This window comes from Echinops telfairi, unplaced genomic scaffold (genome assembly GCF_000313985.2).
Source record: "Echinops telfairi isolate 266 unplaced genomic scaffold, ASM31398v2 ScPeMD7_10;HRSCAF=50, whole genome shotgun sequence".
In the NCBI taxonomy this organism is placed as follows: Eukaryota; Metazoa; Chordata; class Mammalia; order Afrosoricida; family Tenrecidae; genus Echinops; species Echinops telfairi.
The window spans coordinates 1,480,996-1,487,147 of NW_022103907.1; the positions used below are offsets into that span (position 1 = coordinate 1,480,996).

At 46.5% G+C, this 6,152-nt stretch overlaps 1 protein-coding gene across 1 annotated transcript in view; it reads right to left on the reverse strand.

Moving 5' to 3' along the window:
- Nucleotides 1-6,152, reverse strand: part of LOC101655063 (phospholipase B1, membrane-associated-like) — a 170,554-nt gene that overhangs the window by 76,185 nt on the left and 88,217 nt on the right. The gene's annotated exons all lie outside the window — the stretch shown is intronic.

The following is a 6,152-nucleotide window of genomic DNA, read 5'->3' on the forward strand; positions in this document are numbered from 1 at the left end:
GGCCTGTGCCACCCGCACCATTGTTCTGAGCCCCTAGTTGCGGGTGCCAGGCCAGTCCATCTCCTGCAGGGTTCGCAGCATTTCCATGAAGCTCTAACTTCAGCGAGGATGATGTCCTTTTCCAGGGACTGGTCCCTCCTGACAACACGACCAGACCAGCGCCGCTGAGGCCTGAGGGTCCGTCCCCAGAATCCTAGAGCCTTTCCATCCAAACTCCTCCTGCTTCCCCATCCACACACGCACACACACACATGCGTACACATACACACACACTCCTTGCACCTGATCACAACTCGTGGGGCCCTGCCCCGGCTTTCCACAGCTACCGAATTCTGTCAGCAGAACCCAATCCAATCACAGACAGCTGCACACACATTAGCACACATCCCCGGATCCGAGCCTGAGCATTTTAAAATGGTTTCTTCTCAGAGAAATCAGATGATGGACAAAAAAGGCAAGAGAAGGAAAAACAGGACCCCTCCCCCCAACTCTGGAGGGGCTTCTTTAGCTGCCGGTGATGCCAGTCACTGCCACAGCACACGGCACAGTGCATCCGGGGAACACCAGCTCGTGTGCAAAAGTGGGCCGAGTCTGCGCTGTGGAGTCAGCTCTGACTCCGAGAGACCCTACAGGGCGGAGCAGAACTGCCCATGGGGGGTGGGGGGCGGGAGGTGGGGGGTAGGGGAACTGGGGTCCAAGGCTGCGGACCTTTACTCAAACAAACTAGCACAGCGTTCTCCTGTGGAGTGGCTGGTGGGTTTGAACTGGCGACCTTCCACTTAGCAGCCAAGCATGTTAACCACTGCCCTACGGTGGTTCTACCCTATGGAAAGGTTAGGGGGAGTTTGGGGGACTGGTAAAATGTGACCCAGATGGATAGCTTTTACTTCGAAATGGCGTTAGTTAAAGCGGCAGCTGAACGTGACCACCCCTTCCCCCTCTGGGTATGCGCACAGAGAGACTGAGTGATACTCGTGTGTGGAGGGGCTCCTCCCAGTGGTCGTTCTGAAGGGTTTCCTGGAAGAGGTAATGAGCCAAGTGAACCAAGTCGGGGTGGGAGGGTTTGACTTACAGGGACTTTATTGGTAAGATAGAGCCTGGCATAACTCACTGGTTTAATATCCTGTAGACCTTGGTTTGCGGTTAATGCCATCATATATGGAGAAAAAAAAAGCAACAACGCTCGGAAATGCAGCAAAGCTCTCTGGCAATTGCTCTCCTTGGAGGGGAAAGTCAACACGCAACCACTCTTTCGTGATAAGATTAAATCTGTGTGAGCTGACGAGCTAAACATCATCTGGTACAAACCGTCCCTCCCCGAGAAAGAAGACTGATAAACACAGCATGCCCTGGCTCATCAAGATTTCTGAGGAGAGGCTCTCTGATCAGAAGGTCATCCTGACTGTGCAGAGGTCAAGAATAGCAAGGAAGCCCGCACTGGGGCATCGAGGGAACGGCCTGCTCTGTGGACAGGCCACTGGGAGGAAGGCTTGGCTGCTGCTCTGTCTTCCAGCAACGTAATCGCCTGGGGCTGTCACTGAAAATCCAGCCCACGTGTCCTCTGATGTGAGGGATTCCTGCAAAGACTTCCACAATGAGGAACCCCGGTGGTGCAGTGGTTAAAGTGCTTGGCTGCAAAGTGAAAGGCCGCCAGTTCAAACCCACCAGCCACTCCACAGGAGAAAGCTGTGCTCCTCTGTTTCAGTAAAGATCCCACGAGCTGGTGTCCCAGGATGCACGGCGCTAGTGGACGTCTAGCACAGGTTGGAACCTCGTTTCTGCCTTGGCAATGCTTTGCTATGGATTCACATGAAGACATGGTACACCTTATCATAGTGTGATAAATAAGTTACCTTAATCTCAAGGTCAGCTGGTGGCCCTGTGATAGGAATGGACAACTCTCGCACCTCTGGATGTTGGTGCCTGCAGGCAGGGAAACACCTCTTTCTCCCAATGTCTTGAGGGCAAGTTTGAATTTCTCCATACGCTGGTGCCGCCTCAAAAAAAATACAACCTAGACTCTCTGCCATGCAGTCACTAGCAGCTCATAGCGATGCGATAGAACTGGGTGGAACTGCCCCTGTGAGTTTCGGAGACTGTCGCTCTTAGAAAGCCCCTTCTCCTTCCGAGGGGCTGGGGTTAGCAGCCCAGGGGTTGCCCACTCTGCCACCAGGGCTCCTCTTCAAGTACAAAAGCTGCCCCTTGTCTCACGCCAAGGCCTGACATCAGTTCCCTGCTCCAATATCTTTTTCCTCGTTGTCCCACTCGCGTTAGGGAGAGGACCATCTAGTGCAGTGGTTCTCAACCTGTGGGTCGCGACCCCTTTGGGGATCCAACGACCCTTTCACAGGAGTCATAACAGCAGCAAAACTACAGTGATGAAGTAGCAACGAAAATAATTTTATGGTTGGGGGGGTCACAACAACATGAGGAACTGTATTAAAGGGTTGTGGCATGAGGAAGGTTGAGAATCATTGATCTAGTGTGATAAAATCAGAACAGGATTTATGAGGTTAAAAAGCACATCACATCAGCAGAGTGTAATTACACATTCGGTCAGGATCCAGCATGCAGGCCCAGGCTGGTACAGCCACAGACAGTGTGTGTGTGTGTGTGTGTGTGTGTGTGTGTGTGTGTGTGCACGTGCCTTCCATGGGGGGAAAAACGTAGAGGCCTTTCTTCTTTAGTTATCAAGCACCAACTGGTCAAACACATTGCTCCCATCTGCATAGCCTTGTGCAGCTCATCCCAGAGACCCCACTGATGCGTGATGAGCCGTGTCGGCCAGGGGCTGGAGGGAGCTCCAGGGGAGGGACCGAGGCTGCCAGGGCCAGGTACCTGCAGGTGATATTTTATCATGAACTGCCCCCTTTGGTTAGCTCGGTGGATACATTTGAAGCAGCACTAGACAGAGGGACTTAAACATTGTTGAAAATGACTCTTTATTACTGTCCAGTGAGTTGTTGTCATTTTTCTAAAAGTGACTTTTCAAAGGAGGCAAGACTCAGAAGTGCAGGTCCATCCTGAGGAGGGCATGCCCCTGCCCCCGATGGTGAGAGCCACTGTCCTGGTCCCAGGCCCAGTAGATTGGATCAGAAAGGCCTACACCAGTCCATCTGTGTGCTCCAAGACCTCCCATTTCAGGTCTCAGTGTCTTGAGATTCCGTGCTGATATATCTTGAAGCACCAATAAACAAGTAATCTCCAGGGTCAGGCAATAAAAAAGAATTTCACATTTTATCTGGCTTTTAAGATGTCGAGATATGCTGTAATGGACTGGTTATCATTGCCAACAAGAATGGCAAAATGCTTTATAGGTCATCCTATCAGAGTGGTAAGATAAAAGAGAATGGATGTCATTTAACTGCAGAGCATGGCTATTAAAACATACTTGGATGCATTTTATATGACATTGAGTGGGGTGTGTTTGCAATAGGAGGGCGTAGATAGGAAGCTGATCATCTATTCCTGCTGCCAAAGTCCTCCAGCAAACCAACCAATAGAATGAGCTGTCCGTGGGCATGGAAAAAAAAAAGTATTAAGGATTACATAAAGGATCGTCAAAAAGTTTAGTAGAGATAGAAAATATTTGTGAAGAGTATATAAATTCATAAAGTACATGTATGTCTATAGTATACCTATATCTCACATGTATCACCTTGTGTCTATCAGCTTGTTATACTGTGGTGGCTTATGGTTGCTGTGATGCTGAGAACTATGTCACCAGTGTTTCACATGCCAGCAGGGTCCCAAGGGAACACTTTCAGCAGAGCTCCCAGACTAAGAGCAGTCTGTGAAAAAGGAACGGCTTGTGTCCACTTCTGAGGAATTGGCCACTGGAAAAATGAAACCCTCGTGAAAAGAAGCAGACCAGTGCCAGACAAACTGCCCCCCGGGAAGCCCTCCAGGTCGGGAGGTACTCAAATATGAGTGAGGAGGAGCTGCCTTCTCAAACCAGAGGTGACCACAGTGATGTGGATGGACTAAGGCCTGCGGGAGTAGAGCTTTCAGAACCTTCCTTGGCTGATAGGTCCCAGCTCAACATGAAGGAAAAAAAAAAAAACAGCTACAAACATCCATTAAGAATCAGAACTTGAAATGTATGAATCTAGGAAAATTGTAAGGTGTAAAAGAGGAAACAGGACTCATAAAAATGGACATCTTTTGGCATTAAGGAACTGAAGTGGACTGGTATTGGCCATTCTGAATCAGAAAATCATATGGTTTATTATGCTGGGAATGGAAAATTCGAGAGTAATGGCATTCGGTATCAAAAGGGCATTTCAAGATATATCTTGAAGTGCAATGCTGTCGGTGTTAGGATTATATCTATCTACACTCAAGGAAATCCAATCAATACAATGATTATTCAAACGTATGCACAGCCCCAAAAGCTAGTTTGGAAGAAATGGAAGACTCCTACCAATGTCTCAGTCAAAGTGGATCAAACATGTCATCAAAATGTATTGATAATGACTGACAATTGGAATGCAAAAATTGGGCAGGGGGGGAAAGGGAAAGGAACAATGGTTGAAAAATATGGCCTGGGTGATAGAAATGAAACTGGAGAAACCATGGTAGAATTTTGTAAGACCAATGGCCTGGTCAGAGCAAATGCCTCTTTTCCAAAAACACAAAAAAGGTGGCTATGCACATGGACTTCTCCAGATGGAATGCAAAGAAATCAAATTGATGAGCTCTGTGGGAAGAGATGATGGTGAAGCTCAAAATCAGCTGCTAAAACAAGGCCAGGGGTCGACTGTGGACCAAATCAATTGTGCAGGTTGAAGTTCAGGTTGAAGTTGAAGACAATCAAAACAAGTCCAGAAGAGCCAACGTGTGACCTTATGTCAATCCCACCTGCATTTTGAGAACAGCTCAATAACTGATTGGACACATTGAACACTAATGACAGAAGACTAATGACACTGATGAGTAGGAGACTGACACCAAAGGCATCATTGTTGAAGAAAGCATAACGTCATTAGAAAGAGAGGAATGAAAGAAAAGATCAAAGTGGATGTCAGAAGAGACTCTGAAACTGGCTCTTCATTGTAGAGTAGCGGAGGCACATCGAGGAAATGAGCTGAGAAGATCGAGTCAAATATTATAATGAAATGTGCAATGACCTTGAGGTAGAAAACCAGAAGGGAAGGACACAGTCAGAATATCTTAAACTGAAAGAACGCAAGAGAAATGTCAAGCCACAAGTTATAATATTGAAAGATTAAAAAAACAACAACAACAAAAAAAAAATATTGAAAGATTCTATGGGAAAAATACTGAAGGATGCAGGAATCATCAAAAGGTGTACATGCCCCCAATAAAATTATTTTTAAAAAAAGAAGGTAAACACTAATAACGATGAGTACAAGATTGAAGAAACGGTTCTAAAATGGATGGGGGTGATGTTTATACAACTTTTCATGATGTGATTGAACTACTGAATTGTATGATATGTGAATTATATGTCAATGAAGCTGTTATGGGGGGCAGGGGAGAAAGTAGAAAGAATGCACAGAATCACTATACCAACAAGAGATTACATATGAGCAAGAACCAATGGTACTGAAGAAAGAAGTTCAAGGTGCACTGAAAGCATTAGCCAAACACAAGGGTCCAGGAATTGGTGGAATACCAACTGAAATGCTTCAATAAGCGGATGAAGCACTGGAAGCACTCACTCATCTATGCCAGGGAATCTGGAAGACAGCGACTTGGCCAACTGACTGGAAGAGATCCCTATCTGTAGCCATTCCAAAGAAAAGTGACCCAACTGAATGCTCACATTCTAGAATATCATTGTTATATGTAAGCATAGTTTTGCTGAAGATCAGCCAACTATGGTTGCAGCTGCTAGAAGTTCAGTCCAGGTTCAGAAGAGGATATGGAACAAGAGATATCATGGCTGATGTCAGATAAATCTTGGCTGAAAGCAGAAAATATCAGAAAGCTGTTTACTTGGGTTTTATTGACTATGCTAAGGCATTCAACTTTGTGGGTCAAAACAGGCAGTAGAATTCCAGAACACTTCATTGTGCTCACGTGGAACCTGTGCATAATCAAGAGGCAGTTGTGTGAATAGAACAAGGGACTATCGCATGGTTCAAAACCAGGAAGGGCATGCATCAGGGTTTTATTCTTTCACCATA